The sequence below is a fragment of the Cinclus cinclus genome, chromosome 1 (genome assembly GCF_963662255.1).
Source record: "Cinclus cinclus chromosome 1, bCinCin1.1, whole genome shotgun sequence".
Taxonomy (NCBI): Eukaryota; Metazoa; Chordata; class Aves; order Passeriformes; family Cinclidae; genus Cinclus; species Cinclus cinclus.
In genome coordinates this window covers 21,593,637-21,608,515 of record NC_085046.1, presented here as the reverse complement: position 1 = coordinate 21,608,515, position 14,879 = coordinate 21,593,637, and the positions used below count along the sequence as shown (strand labels likewise).

The 14,879-nt window shown below is 35.9% G+C and overlaps 1 protein-coding gene across 1 annotated transcript in view; it reads right to left on the bottom strand.

The window, feature by feature from the left end:
- The window catches only part of ZNF804B (zinc finger protein 804B), a 221,845-nt gene that overhangs the window by 29,036 nt on the left and 177,930 nt on the right, over positions 1-14,879 (bottom strand). The gene's annotated exons all lie outside the window — the stretch shown is intronic.

Genomic DNA, 14,879 nt, shown 5'->3' with positions numbered 1-14,879 from the left:
AGTGAAAGTACCTCTCGCCTGCCTGACACAGACCACAACCACTGAGGAGAGCACATGTCCAGGCTCATGCAAACACAGCTGAAAACCAGGAAAACACAATTTGTTCCTACATAGCTGCTTTCCATATCTCCCCAGTGACACAAGTGAGTGCTGTGGAGTAAAATATTTCAATTCAATACATAAAATTAGGTAAAAAGAGAAAATTTCAAGCATAGGAGCCAAAAGTCACTTAGCTCAAATTAATGCACTTAAATAAAGGGCCTGATATGTAAAATTGGCAGCAGCCTTTGTCAATCTTGTTTCTTTTAAAAGTCCTTCATTACACTGTTGTTATTATTATGACACTTCCTTAAACATTTTGCATTAAATTGCAAACTTCTGATATGGAAAACAAGAACAAAAAAGTTGGCAGAAGCTATTCATTTTATATTCATATTGACAAGCTGATATTTCTTGAGTGTATGTTATACATTGCCAGGGATAGCAGTAATTCATCATTTGCTGTACCATTTTACTCTCCTAAGGAAATGAGTACTTTCTGCTGCTGGGCTTTCCATGCTCTGAAGTCAGTGTTGTCTGCTGTCCAGGTGCTTTCACCACTCTGTGTGACAGAGTGCACAAAAGCCAGGACACGCAGCACATCTGGGACAGCTCCTAGCACATCACGCTGCCCAGCACTGCTCCAGGGACCAGAGCAGGTGGAGGCTGGTGTTTGGGTATGGCAGATTAACATAAATGTACATCTTGAGCCCTTCAGAGGGAGAGGGACTTTCTTAATGAGTGACACAATTCAAATCTGAGACTTGGCCAAGGAACAGATGCTGGTTGTCAGTGTGGCACACTGAACTTTGCACAGCTCTCTGCTGTGAGCCCTTCTGTTTTGCCCTGGTCTTTACACCCTCAGAGTGGTGTGAGTAGGTCTTTTTTACACCATAGTTTTAGAGGCTGTCTTTGCTGGTGAGATTAGCTTCATCTGAACTTGGCTCTCTAGAAGTTAGGTGTATGGGTAAGACAGTACCATAAACTTCTTCTCTAAGAAACAGAAAAATGCTTGATACTGCCAAATGGTTATTAATCCCTTCTATTTCAAAAACCCATTTTAGAATGAGATTAAATTCCCCAGAGGTTCTATCTCTCTCCAACCACTCCAAGGCTCTAAATCACTAACCTGGCCTAAATCCTTAATTCTTAGATGGCTGAACTCAAAGAAAATAAATTCTATTTTGTATTTCTATAGATTCAATTCTAAATCTCCCCATGAAACTCGTATGAACTGACCTACTTGAAGACAGGAAATCAAAGGGGGACACTGTGCCCAGAATTTTGATTTTACATCTTATAGATGATGCCAGTGACTTGCCAGTTCCTCCCAGAGAGGAAGCATGCAAATAAATCTCTTTCCTGCAAGCATATAGCTCAGATGGGTCAATATATTTTGGTAAACTCAGAAAACAACTAACCTGAGCTAACATTTCTTCACTTGAGAGGCTGCTCAATTATGGTAGTTAATCCTTGATTGTATCAGGGAGAAATATTCTCACAATCAAATAGTTAAATAGCTTACATTAGTTATTTAAATTTGCAGAGCCCATTAAAAAGTGATACTTTTCAGCTTATACTTCAGACCCATTGTTTTGCTAGCATTAATTATTTATCAGGCCTTTGATATAATTAAAATGCATAAATTAGAATGTGGATGCAATAATATTAATTATGCAGAGATGTCTTCCCTGAAAATCAAGTGTTAGAAGCAACATATTTTTATTCTAAACTGGTAAAATTGTATGTTTTGCACTCATTGGAAGCCAGCCAAAGTATAATTATTTTGCAGGATAGGTTGTACTTTTTTTTAAAATTTTATTTTTTTTTCTTGATCTGAACTGTCAATTAAATGTTTACAACCTGCTCCATCTTTCCTTCTGCTGAAGGAGAAGCCTAATTGTTTGGGGTGAACGCACCACATTACTCTCTGTAAAGCATAACTGAAACTGCTGCTCATGAGCATTCCAAACTGCCAAGTTTATCTTTCTCAGCAGAAATTAATACAGTGCCCTTCACATAAAGATGTTTTAAAATAGCAACAAGGCAGCTCCCAGGTGCATCCTAAGATAATCACACCTACTTCCATTGCCTTATTGCTTAATTATGCTTGTCTACCATAGCAAAAGATATAATTTTCTTCTTGCTTATCAATCAGATGCAGGGAAATTGAATGCCACATCACATACTTTAGAAAGGTCATGGATTTTTCTGTCCCTTCAGAGACACAGGAACTTCTAGCACCACTGTAAATTGTGCATAGTGAAATGAATTTTCACATCCAGACTTCCAATATCATCTCATTAGGATTGTATAGACCGATGGTCAATTCTGGTATGATAAATGTGATCACTTGAACGAAAATCCATGGAATTACACCTGTAGATACCAAACATGATCATGAAGGCCTGATCACACAAATGTAGACACAGGCAGGCGGGAAAGTTGCACCAACACATTTTGAACTGTGGCTGTTCAGCAGTAAGGAATATATGTGTCACAGTCTTGTAAACTTTATTCTGGACCTTCCCCTCCTTAGTATGGCACATAGCCTGGGTCAACATGTGCATACTTATAAGCCAGTATAAGTCAGCAGCTCTGTCTCTGAGTCATGGACAACAGTGGTGCAAGCTGATGTAAGGGGTGGTGCCATCCTTGTAGGCAAGAACTCCTAGAAACCTGGCATTTACCAACCCCTGTGGTGCTGGATGCAGACAGTGCAGTGTACAAGGATAAACACGTGCAAAATACGTCTCTGAATGCATTTTTCTAGAAGCTTGCAAAATGGTTCTGTATTATAGATTGCAATTGCATTCACATCAATTTGACCCACAGAGACACGTAACTGTAATAATTGTTCATATATTGGGTTAATTTTAAAAGAATACTTTTCTAGCATGTTAGGCTAGAAGTGCTTTCACTTAGCAGCTACTTTTGCAGTATGATTCGTATTGTGAAAATGCAATTAATGGTAGCTGACATTTCATTTTCTAATATAGGGAAAATCAATGAAAAATCCCATGTAACTGAGTTTTCTTGAATGTTGCCACTGACATCTAGTCAATTAGAAATCATTTATTAAATCCAGAGTCTGTAATAGATATTTAATAGACTGCATGGCCATTAAAGGATGCTGATCTAGACAAAACAATACCACATTTCTTGTCGCAGTAACTGACAGTAAATATATCTGCTGTGTTCAAATGCACTAAGGTGAAAAGTAGGTCACTTGATACAATAAAACTTACAGAGGCTGTTTTCTACAAACCCATGGATTTCTATAAATATAGTGGAGTAAATGCATGGTGCTTGTAATAGAATATGAGAAAAATATAGCTTCATTAGCCTGCTTTTGATTACCTATTTCTAAATTGGAATGCAAAATTAGTGACAGAAGAGCTAGCTCACATTAATGCAGAGCTCAGTAAAAGACTTCTCCCTCTTCAGGGACATAAGCAATCAGACTTTGGTAACTTAAATATAATTTTGTGAACCAGATTTTATATGAATGCAAGTTTGAAATACACATGCAACTACCGAGGTGTCTCTTGGGGAATCTCATGCTAGAGGTTAAAGGAGAAATTGGTCAAATATAAGTACATGAATTAGCTACAGATTAAAGTCTCCAGACTTTTAAACATATTTTCATTAGTGGTTTAGATGACAAAATGAATTGTGATTATGTATGAAATCTATGAATGATACTAATTAACAGCATAGGGCATACAAATGCTTTAGGGACCAGGATCAAGATTCAAAATTACTGTAATAATTTTCAGATATTATCTGAAATCAGCAAGATAAAATTCAGTAAGATGTGTGTCAAGTGCTGCACTTTGGAGGGGAAAATCACATTCATCAATACAAGACTGGATATAGCTGAGTAAATGCAAATGCAAGGGAAAAGGTCCAAGAGTAGGAGTGGGAAAGAAATCAAATGAAAGTCAACAATGAAAGTCAAGGCAAATCACATTCTGACATGTTAATAGTAATGGTATAAGTAAAATGGTGAGGGTAGTTATTCCACTTGATTCAGTATTGGTGAAATGTCAACTGCAAAATACTATTTGGTACATCTACACTAGCAAATAACTTGGCTTCTAGAATCTGGCCCTCTATCATTCCCACTCCATGTGTGATAGTTCATTCTCAGGCTATTTCATTTCAGAGTTCCCTTTGAGATAAAAATTATTGCAGTTCCAGAATAACATTTAGTGTAGGGACCACACTCTACAGGCAGAGTAGAGTGTCAAAGATGAGACACCACCGAGCTCTCCATGCCCTGTATAGTCTTAATGAAAATCCAAATGATTTTTCTCAGAGAAAGCAACCCTTGCATGCCATAAAAATACACGCAACATCATGTCACAAAACAGCTACCCCAGCTGTGGTTTAACATTGCCCTTACACTTCTTCATACAGACTGAAATAAAAAAAAAATCGAATAATTACACCTAACAGTACCAGACAGACTTGAGGATACTTAGGGCACTATGGACAGTTTGCCCTGGGGTGTATGTGCTTTCTGGGGAAGACCAAAGTTCGATTAAATCTTTGAGACATTTTGCTTCCCATAATTTGAGAAAGACATAAATGTACTTGTGAGATCTTTGACCAGAAGTGCAGGGATAAGGGGTTTAAAAGTAAGTTACATATCTAAATTAGGCACACTAGACCTCAATCTGTAATTCATATTTTCATTGGAACATTAATGTGAACACTTGTAAATAATGTTTTTTGAATGAAAAACACAGAACTGCCCAGGGTGGTAAAGAACATCTCTGGGTGGTCAGATGTTGTGCATAATGTGTAGAAACAGCAGCTGTAGAACTTTCATTCTGAGTGCTCGTTCAGCACATCTACAAAATTCATCAGTTTTAGGGATACCTGCACATAATTTTTATGTCCTTATATATTTTCTTCTGCAGCTAGAGTGAGATAGATTTTAAAAGATGTTTAAAACTCAGCAGGCAGGTGATAGAATGCAGGAAGTAATCAAAGTACTTGTGTGCAGTGTGAGACTTGAGTACCACAAAAATGTCCTGTTATTAAGATATGTAACTGAACATCAGGCTGGTTGAAATTAATGAACTTTTCCCTGAAAGCTCTATCTTTTTTTTTTCTCTCCCTGGAGAAGGCTGCTCTCTTACCTAAAGACTTTCCTAGGGAAGTTTAGCTGTGGAGATAGAATAAAAAGCAAGTGATTTGTTCAGCTGCAATAGCTGGCAGTACAGAACATTTTCATTTATCTCACATGTGTTCTGCCATTCTGCACCTTGAAAACTCAATGCATAGTTTCTGCCACTGCAGGATCTACAGTGAGGATTTACAGAGCTATCTAATGCAAAGGATTTTTTCTTCAGAGGCAGTAAATGCTGCCATTCTCAGCTGACTCACAGAGGGCAACACCTAAATTCTGCAAATAAATATATCTCCATATTTTTCACACTCAGCCAATTACTGCAGCATTTTCAATCATATGCACATCCATTTGCTACTAGAATGCTGAGAAGTGCAATGCTTTTAGCAGGTCCTACATGCCCCTCAGAGTATGGCCCTGCTGGGACTAATAGGACATGCAAACCAATTCCTAATCTATTTACTATCAAAATCTTTAGTGCTGATTGAAAAAAAAACTTATCAGACAAGAATCCAAAGAATACAAGGGGATCTAGTCAGATCTTCAGAAAAACTTTTATTTTCTAAGGCACATGGTTTCCTCTGGTAGCTTGCTAAAGGAATTGAACTTTGAGATTTTTCTATACTCATTTTCAACTCATTATAAATGGAGCATACAACTGCTAAAACTCTTTGTTGTGGATATAGAGGGCACTTTTCAGACATCCTAATGTGATTCAGCTTTTTTCTCCTCATTTCCAGAAACTGGTGGAATTGAGTAACCTGCATGCATTAGTTTTCAGAAAATGTGATCAAGAATTGACCTTCAAAGGTAATTTGGTACCTAACTGTGTGTTACATACAAAATTGTATGTATTCAGTTTAATTTTTGGAAAAATATACAATTAATAAAATTTGAACATTTTATATTGCAAAGGGATATATCTAAAAGGAAGTATGTACTGGTTTTGGCTGGGATATAGCTAATTTTCTTCATGGTAATTTAGTTTTCAACTGGGGTTAAAAAGTGACAGAATAATTATCAATATATAATTTATTTAGCTGAAAAAAACCTGTCTGGAATTACATGCAGTGCAGAAATAAGAGTTCTAGGATAAAGCCAGCTTAAAGAAGATATTTAATAAAATGGAGTGGAAATAATATAAATGGACAGAAAGCTCAATTTGAGAAAATCAAGGGGTAAAATGAGGATCAGTGATGAGTAGTGTCCCCACAGGTCCGTATTAGGACCAGTTCTGTCCATGAGCACAGATGACACAGTGGGATCCAGTCACCTACAGAAAGTTTGCAGATGACAAGAAGCTGAGTGGTGGGGTTGTCATGCCTGAGGGATGGAATGTCATCCAGAGAGAACTGGACAAGCTCAACAAGTGGATGCATGTGATTTTCATGAGGTTCAACAATGCCAAATTGTAAAGTCCTGCACCTGAGTGAGGACAGCCCCCAGTTGTAAAAGAAGGTGATAAAGCATCTCCTCCCCTGTATTAACCAACTACTGAGATGCAGATTAAAAAAGACATTAAATTGAATGCAACAAATACACAATTTCCAAATAGACTGGGAAATGTACACAGGCATAAATGATATATATAAATGCTGCAATATATTTAGGCTGGAATCCATAAGGTTTCTCATCATCAGTGGAAAAGACTTAAGGACAACTTTCACATTGAAGTTGCAGGTGTAATTTTAAGATGAAGCATGATATATTTATGAGGGAGAATATATGATGTGATCTGATTGACTAAATTTGATTTGAAGGTCTAGGAAAATCTAAAGATACACTAAATCTGTTTAATGATTAATGTCTTGCTGCTTGAGTTTTATCTCTGGGCCTCATTGCTAATCTATGCCCTATATTAATGCTAGCATTAGCATTTGACTTATTGCTTTGAAAGAGTTTCCAAGCATAAAGTCATTAAAGAACAATTTCAAAATACAAACACTGCCATTAAAGAACAACAACAACAAAAAATTTGTTGCAATTCAGTAACTAGAGCAACAGCCCTAAGAAGATGAAGAAATATGAATCAAGGACAGCCTGAGAACACAAAGGGCATCAGAACTGTCAAAATTACTGGAGGCAGAGGCTGAAACAATTTCTGGGGTAACTGGAAACAGGTGTGGGTTTCTTACAGTTAGGATTATATTCCATACATTCCAGGCATTTAAAAGAAAATTTTAAGAGCTTTATGTATAAGATCAAAAAGATAAAAAGATTATAGAATATCTCAATATATTTCCAGCTTCTCTGCAGATATGGTTCACTGATCTTACATGTCAGTATGACTGTGGAAAAATGTGGTTTTTTTTCTTTTTAAGTTGGACAGAAGAACTGTTCCTGCTATGGAGAAGAAGGAAAAAAAATTATTCCTTTTTTCCTCATAGTCTTGCTTTTCTGCACAAATGTGAGTCCTTCAGTGAATCTGATTGTGACATTTTTTTCTGCCTTCTATTCAAAGTCAATTCCTTCAATTTGTTCACTGATTCATACTGCTTTATCGCTCCTCCTCTCAGGTGATCACTTCTTTTACTCCTTTTCTTATGAGTGAGGTATTATCAATTAATCTGAAGAGATAGTCCTCCATTTATGTCTTACCATTCTTGCTCTTTCACTTGTGATTTTTAGAGTACAATGCATGTGTTCTAGCACTGCATTTAATGGATTTATGTGATGTGTTCTTTTGTCTGTCACCTCTTTTCAGATTAAATGTACTTGACTTTTTTTAAGATCTTTATACATTTTGACCTAAGGGCTTCTAGTATAAAACACATATATATATAACTTACATGTAGTGTCTTTCATATCTGAGCTAGCTAAAAGCACTTTGCAACAATGATTTTGATCACTGTTTAGGAAATTGTGCAGGAAATGCAGCATTTGATATGAGCATAAGAATAGTTATCACACAACTCTTATATGGTTGTTAAAACCATTTTTATTCAGTGCCTTTTTTCAGAAAATACAGGCTAATCATATCAGATAGCATTTTATAGTCTTTAATAACAATAGCATTAAACATTTAAATCACTCCCTTATAACATTGTTAGACTCTTTCTTTGCAGATACTGCAATATTAAAACCAGTTCCTGTAGACTTATTCAATATCATAAATGATGCAATATGTCTAATATCAGTGGGCTTCTTTGCTCATAGCAACAGAGAATAATATTTAATTTTATGATAAAATATTAATATACTATTAGTAAATCCAGATTGGTCAATTTATTTCTTATATTACATATATTTGCAATCTACTTCAGAAAATGTCTTACAGGGTAAGCATTAATCATACATTTGAATTATATTTATACTGTTCACCTTCGCTTTAAACTAATCTATAAGATACTGCATCATTGTTCCATTGTGTAGCATCTGATGACAAGATTTTAAGCAGAAATCAGGGTGTTTCTGCACATTAGCTTTTCATGGGGTTTTTTTTGTTGTTTTTTTTTTTTAACAGAAGCCTAGAACACTGACAGATGAAAGCTTTGTTTTTTCTCAGCACCTGAGGTTATCCAAGGGAAAGAAAGAATTCTTAATTTCTCTACGAAGTCCAAATGGAAAAACAAAGTTTATTTACACACGCAAATATTCTTCCTCTGCAGCTTCCCAAATATGTTCATGTGAGTTCTAAAATTCTATATACTTCTTTTTGTTAACTCTGCAATTTTATACAAGCTACAATTCCATCACTTGACCTAAAGCTAAAAAGAATCTTTTCATTTAAGATGAAGGTATAATATTCATATTCTGATTGGAAAAAATGCATAGAGATAGGGAATAGGAAATGGGAAATAGGGAGATAGGAAAGATGTGAGGAAGGAAGGAAGGAAGGAAGGAAGGAAGGAAGGAAGGAAGGAAGGAATACTTTTTCTATTTCTATTTTAGCCAAGTTCTTATGGCTTGAAACTCCCCCTGTAGCACACATGGCAATTAAAATTAGTTGATTTTTAAATACAGCTGGACACTTGACTTGTAGACTAATGGCACCCTTATGGCAATTTCCAAAGTTAAACTCTCTGTCATCCCATATTCTTCAGCCATGATATAGGAAATAACTTCCTGGAAGGAGTCCTGGTATCCAAGTGCTAAGTGGTTTTCTTCAGTTTTCATGCTTAGTGTATAATCACTCCAGGGGTACACAACACAATATTTACATCTCATGGTATCCATTTCAATTTACAGATGATCCTGCATAACTTCACATCTTTATTCTCTTGCCTTCTTTTTCTTCTAGTCCTTCCTTTCTTTCACGTTACAACCCAAGACAGAGACAGAATCCTGGTCCTTCCTGACAGTTTCTGTGTTTACCAGGATGTATAATTGGTAGTGATCTTCATTAATCAGCTGCAAGTCTGCAACAGTTTTGATTACTGATTCATAGAAAAAAAAAAAAACAAAAAAAAAACCCAAAAAACCAGCCAGAATATACCTTTAGAGCAAATTCCTGGCCTTCATGAGGATGTGGAGAAACCCCCCCACCCACAAGAAGTTGTGACATGTTGTGTCATTTACCAACTTCTCTTTCTGTGCTATCACCCAGGTTAAGGACATGTTGCAAAAGGGTATGAAGGGCTATCAAAAAATTTTGGCCTAAAATGCTCCACCCTATCCTCATGCCTTGGTGAAGTCCCTTCCCAGAAGCTGTAACAATCCACAGCCATAGCTGTCTCCATCTCCAGACCAGGCTCTGGCACAGCCCAGCATGTCTGGACTCAATGGAAGTTTTGAAACTGATTCTGAGACTGTAAGATCCAGCCATAACAAGCATAATAAATGGGAAAACAAAACAAACAAAAAGGAAAATACAATTGACATCAAGGGGGATTTACTGAGATTATTAAAATTAATAGGAAAGAGGGTAAGCACATTCTTGAAGACAGATTTGAAAAAAAACCCAAACAAATCAGGATGTAGAAGAGGAAAATAGCTGTTTAAAAGGCTGCATTTTTTTTCCCTGCTGTAGTATTTTGTGAGTAAAATACTAAATATGTTACAAAATTGATAGCAAATATCTACTGTGCTCTTGAATTCATGATGCATGATTTTTGGTATTAGGAACAGAACTGTATAATGCAACATACAATTTAAAATAAAATGTCAGTTCCTTGGACACAAAAGATCTTAAACAGATACCTCATTGAGCAAATAAAAGATGATCCATCCTCATCCTCCCTCAAATGAATTAACTATATAACATAGAGCTAATTCTGTCACAAGTACTTGGTTGGGAATATGTTACCCAGATGTAATGAGCACTTCTAATGCTGCTGTGGAGATCTGAGGCTTCCTGAGACAACAACTCAAGCACCTGATTGCTGCTTGATACTGTAAAATGAGGTCTCCTGGGGTGTCCATTAATCCCATGAATTTACTGAACACAGGGCAATGTAGAGGTACTTGATTTCAGAAAAATGAGCCAGGTTGGCATGTCTCAACTTGAAAGAATATTTCTGGCTTCACCACCACCTATTATAAATACAAATGAGGAGTTCCCAGCTCCAAGAGTACCATAATTAAATTTCTTGCCTTACTGTGTCACATTTCCAACAAATAAGTATTAAAGGAATGACTGAATTTATGCCCATTACAGATTCTCTGGATTCTTCTTTATTTTTAACCTGTGATTCTGTGTTGACTGCTTAATGATTTTAATGCAACATAAGTGAATAGAAGTAGTTCCTAACTTAGATTTTTATAACCTGTTAGTCCAACCATTTGTGTCATGAAACAATGCACAATCTTATTAGGTAACGGTGCATTCCCTTAATGAATATGAATATAAGTATGTGAGCTCTCTAACTCTTGATCTAATTAAAATAGATAACTCAATTAATTCATGATGAGACATTTCCTTCCAGTATTTGAAACCTACATAGTAAACTGTCTGCTCTTAACTAAAATGCAACAAACAAAAAACTTTAATATAATCTCAGTTGTTTGCCACCAGCTTCACTAGACTGATACTTGGTTACATAACTGTGTATGAAAGCAGAAGCAAAGGAACAGCATTTTCATCTGAACACTCAGTGGTACGGTTTATTTTCTCATAGTCCTGAAAAGGGCAGGGAGTCAGACTTCATCATCCTCTGGGCCCCTTCAAACTCGAGATTTTATATAACTGTGATTCTTGCAGCAACACAGTCCCCTAGTACATTGAGAATTCACTGAATTGCACAAGAGGGTCTGGGCACCATGCTCAGTGATTTGTGTAAAGTCATGCATGAACCCACAATTAATATGGATACAATTAAACTACTGGGTAACTCTGACTGAATTGGTACTTAGAATATGAATGAAAATTTTAACCAAGAATTAATGTGGATGGGCAGAAAGAAACCTCAACAACTTGGAAGAGCAATTATATTAATAAGCCTGGGGGAATAATTTTATATGGTGTTTTTATGGTAATTACTAGCCTTCTGCACAAACTTTCTATTGCCACAGTTTCTAAACCTTGTTATTTTGTATCCATTCCATTGACCCTTCACTGCTTACATTTTGGTTCAAAGTGACTTATTCTAGTGCATTTCCAGGTCTGGTGATTTGGGTCTAATGCACTTTCATCCCTGAACAGCTTTTCACTACACTGTCAATAGCCTGTCTGGAAGACCCAGCATATGAGATGTGATGTATTAATGTGTAGCTGGATTGTTCTGAGCTGGCTCACACTAATATCATCAGCTATCTGACGGGACACGTGCTCTCACTAGTGCAAGTATTCACAATCCTGTCCCACAGAGGTGGGGAATAACACAAGTGCACTGTAGAAATGTACAGGAAATAATATTTTTGTCAGGTCTCATTGCCTGTATTTAGAGATGGTCTCCACCCTTTTTAATATAAATACTGTGCCATGGGAAATTTCTAAAAGCAGAGGTTCTGACTCGATTCATTAGGGCTTTATTCAGGAAGTTAAGTCTGTAGTAATTTAAAAGCAATTAGGACTTAATTTGCATTATGACAGGTGTGATAAAGTAAGATTCAAACTTCATAATAGCAGTTACTGCTAGCCTGAAAATTTTCTTTTTCCCCATTTGAGATGAACAGAGCCCTTACATGCTGGACACTTAGCCATATTCAGTGACATCTATACAGAAAAATCCAGTTATCACTTCAGTACAAGATATTTTCATATATTCAGAATACTTATCCTGTTATAGAAGAATAACTCGGACAAGTTGTGCCTTAATTGCTCTGTATTTTTTAACAGAGAGAAATAAAAATCCCCAGCTATATCCATATGTGATGTATATGGTCATCTCTGTCTTCATCTTGATGACAATTTGCCATAGGTTTGCATAAACTTATATTTATTATTTAACACGTCATTCTGAACCTTGACTGCCTTCCACAAAGAGTACAGTGCCAGGACTTTGGTCTCATCATGCTCAACGTTACAGCAGTGGACTTACATGCACCTCCCTGGAACCTGTAGGGCTGCATTAGCCATCACAGCTGCCTCTTGTGAGTCCAGCATAAATCCAGCATGTTGAATGAGATATCATTTGGAAATAACATGAGAAAAAATGGGCCTTAATGTGTCCTTCCTCAGGAACTGGGATGCCTTTCTAAAGTTAAATAGCTCAGTAGTTCCTCACAAACTTGGCCTCCCTTTCATGTCTCACCCACTAAAAGGTGAATTTTCTGTTCAGTCTGGGAACGTGGTATTACATTTATTCATGTCCCTTTTTTAATCACCAGGACAAAGGAGTTCAGTACAACACTGTACACTTCCAGCACCATGGAGAAAGTGAAAGCAAGCACTGAATGACAGGAATAAGATTTGCCTGTGGGTTTGTGGCTGTGCCAGAAATAGCACCCCATATTCCAGCGTTAGCCCGTGAACTGCATGACTACCTCTCCAATAATTTCAGTGACTGAAGATATCTAGAAAGCGTAGAAAAAAAGTGACAAAGATTGGAAAATAAAGGAATAAATTACAAAGCACCAGAGGAAATATACAAGGGAAAAACATAGCCATGGAAGATGAAGAAAAGAAAATCTTCATGCTAATTATCTAACTGAAGAGAAACTTCAGCATGTTGATATACATTCTTCAACATTTTTCTGTTTAGTGTATGTAGTATAGTATGTATAGCATAATTACAAAATTATTTTATAGTTCCGTCTAATTTATGTCGTACATACATCATATTATTATACTATTATAACAGTAGTAAAATAATGATGCAAATATGCTCTATGTATTATCAAATTAATGTTGATATTACATGAATAGATTTTTACTATGTTATTAATGTTTTTAATTGATAGGTGATATTATTATATATAAGTGATAAGAACTTGGCATCACAAAATTTAAATAATACTTCAACGTTACATTCTTCTATTAGGAGAAACAGTGTTACTACTATCCCTGCTACCAATTTGGCTCCCCTAATAAGGTGTGTTTTCACAAATCACTCCAAGTGAACATATGGTGCCATCGCTTCTTGTATAGTTTCAATATCTTGAAATTTACAGCAGAGTGCAAAGTTAATGAGAATGAGTATTTGATATTATTTTAAATGCAAACAAATCTTATTTTCATTTTTTTAATTTTACGGTTAATGTTGAAAATTTTTTTTTTCCGTTTGTTTCATTCTTACTGAAGATGCCATAAAAGAGAGGCTACTTAAAATAATGAGAGGTTATGACAAGTTAATGTTCTAATAATTTTTCCCTAGTTTCTCTATTTCAGATTTTAACTCAGTCTAATACTAAATATAAACATTTTGGCTGTTACTCAAGATAAAATGTGCAGAGGTCCATGAACTGAAGTATTTTCTTCAGTAGATACTTTTTTAAAATTTCTATTCATAAATGTCATAGTTAAATCCTGGCAATCCTTATCAGAACTGTTCAAGATGTACTGTTCTAAAACAAGCAATTGCTTGGTTATGCATGCATAATAAACCCCCTTACTGAATTTGCTTCTCCTTACCACTTCTTCATTTGCAAATGTAGTACATGTTTGCATGCAGAATAGGATAATGAAATTAAAGTCATGCTTATATTTTCAATAAACAAAAAAGTAGTCAACGTACAATAAAATAATGGAAAATTAAAGTGACAAAGCAAACAAGATAGTCATACAGCAGGCACAAACCCAGCCCATTTCAGGCATTATTTAATGCAGAAATTATACTCTTGCCCAGAAAATTTATCATGTATCAAATAAACAAACAAACAAAAAAAGCAAACTATCTTTTTTTTTTTTTTTTTTTGTTTAAACACTAATTGCCCACCGAGACATTTGAGACATTTTCTGAAGTTGCTTCATTTCTGCTCAGATCCAATGTTTGGTAATTAGCTGTGTTGCCCTGAAATGTAGTGATGTGACACTGGAATCTAATTTTGAAATAAATTCAACCCTGCAGAGAAAACCTACTTATGATGATTCTCTGCCCCGCCTTGAGCAAAATTTAGGAGCTTGACTAATGTTCTGCACTGGGTTGAATTCCAATTACAATGAGTGTCAGTGTGTAGATTTAAAAAAAAACAAAACAAAACAAAAACCCCCAAATTAAAAGCTACTGGAGGAATGACAAAGGCTGGACCTTGTCTGAATTAGCCATAGCTTTAAGTGGAGTTTAGGCTTATTTTTCCATTTGCTTGCAAACCCATGCAAAACAATCAGAAGGGAGTTCTGAAATTCTAATGCACAACAGGCTTCCATGTTTGCATTCCCCTT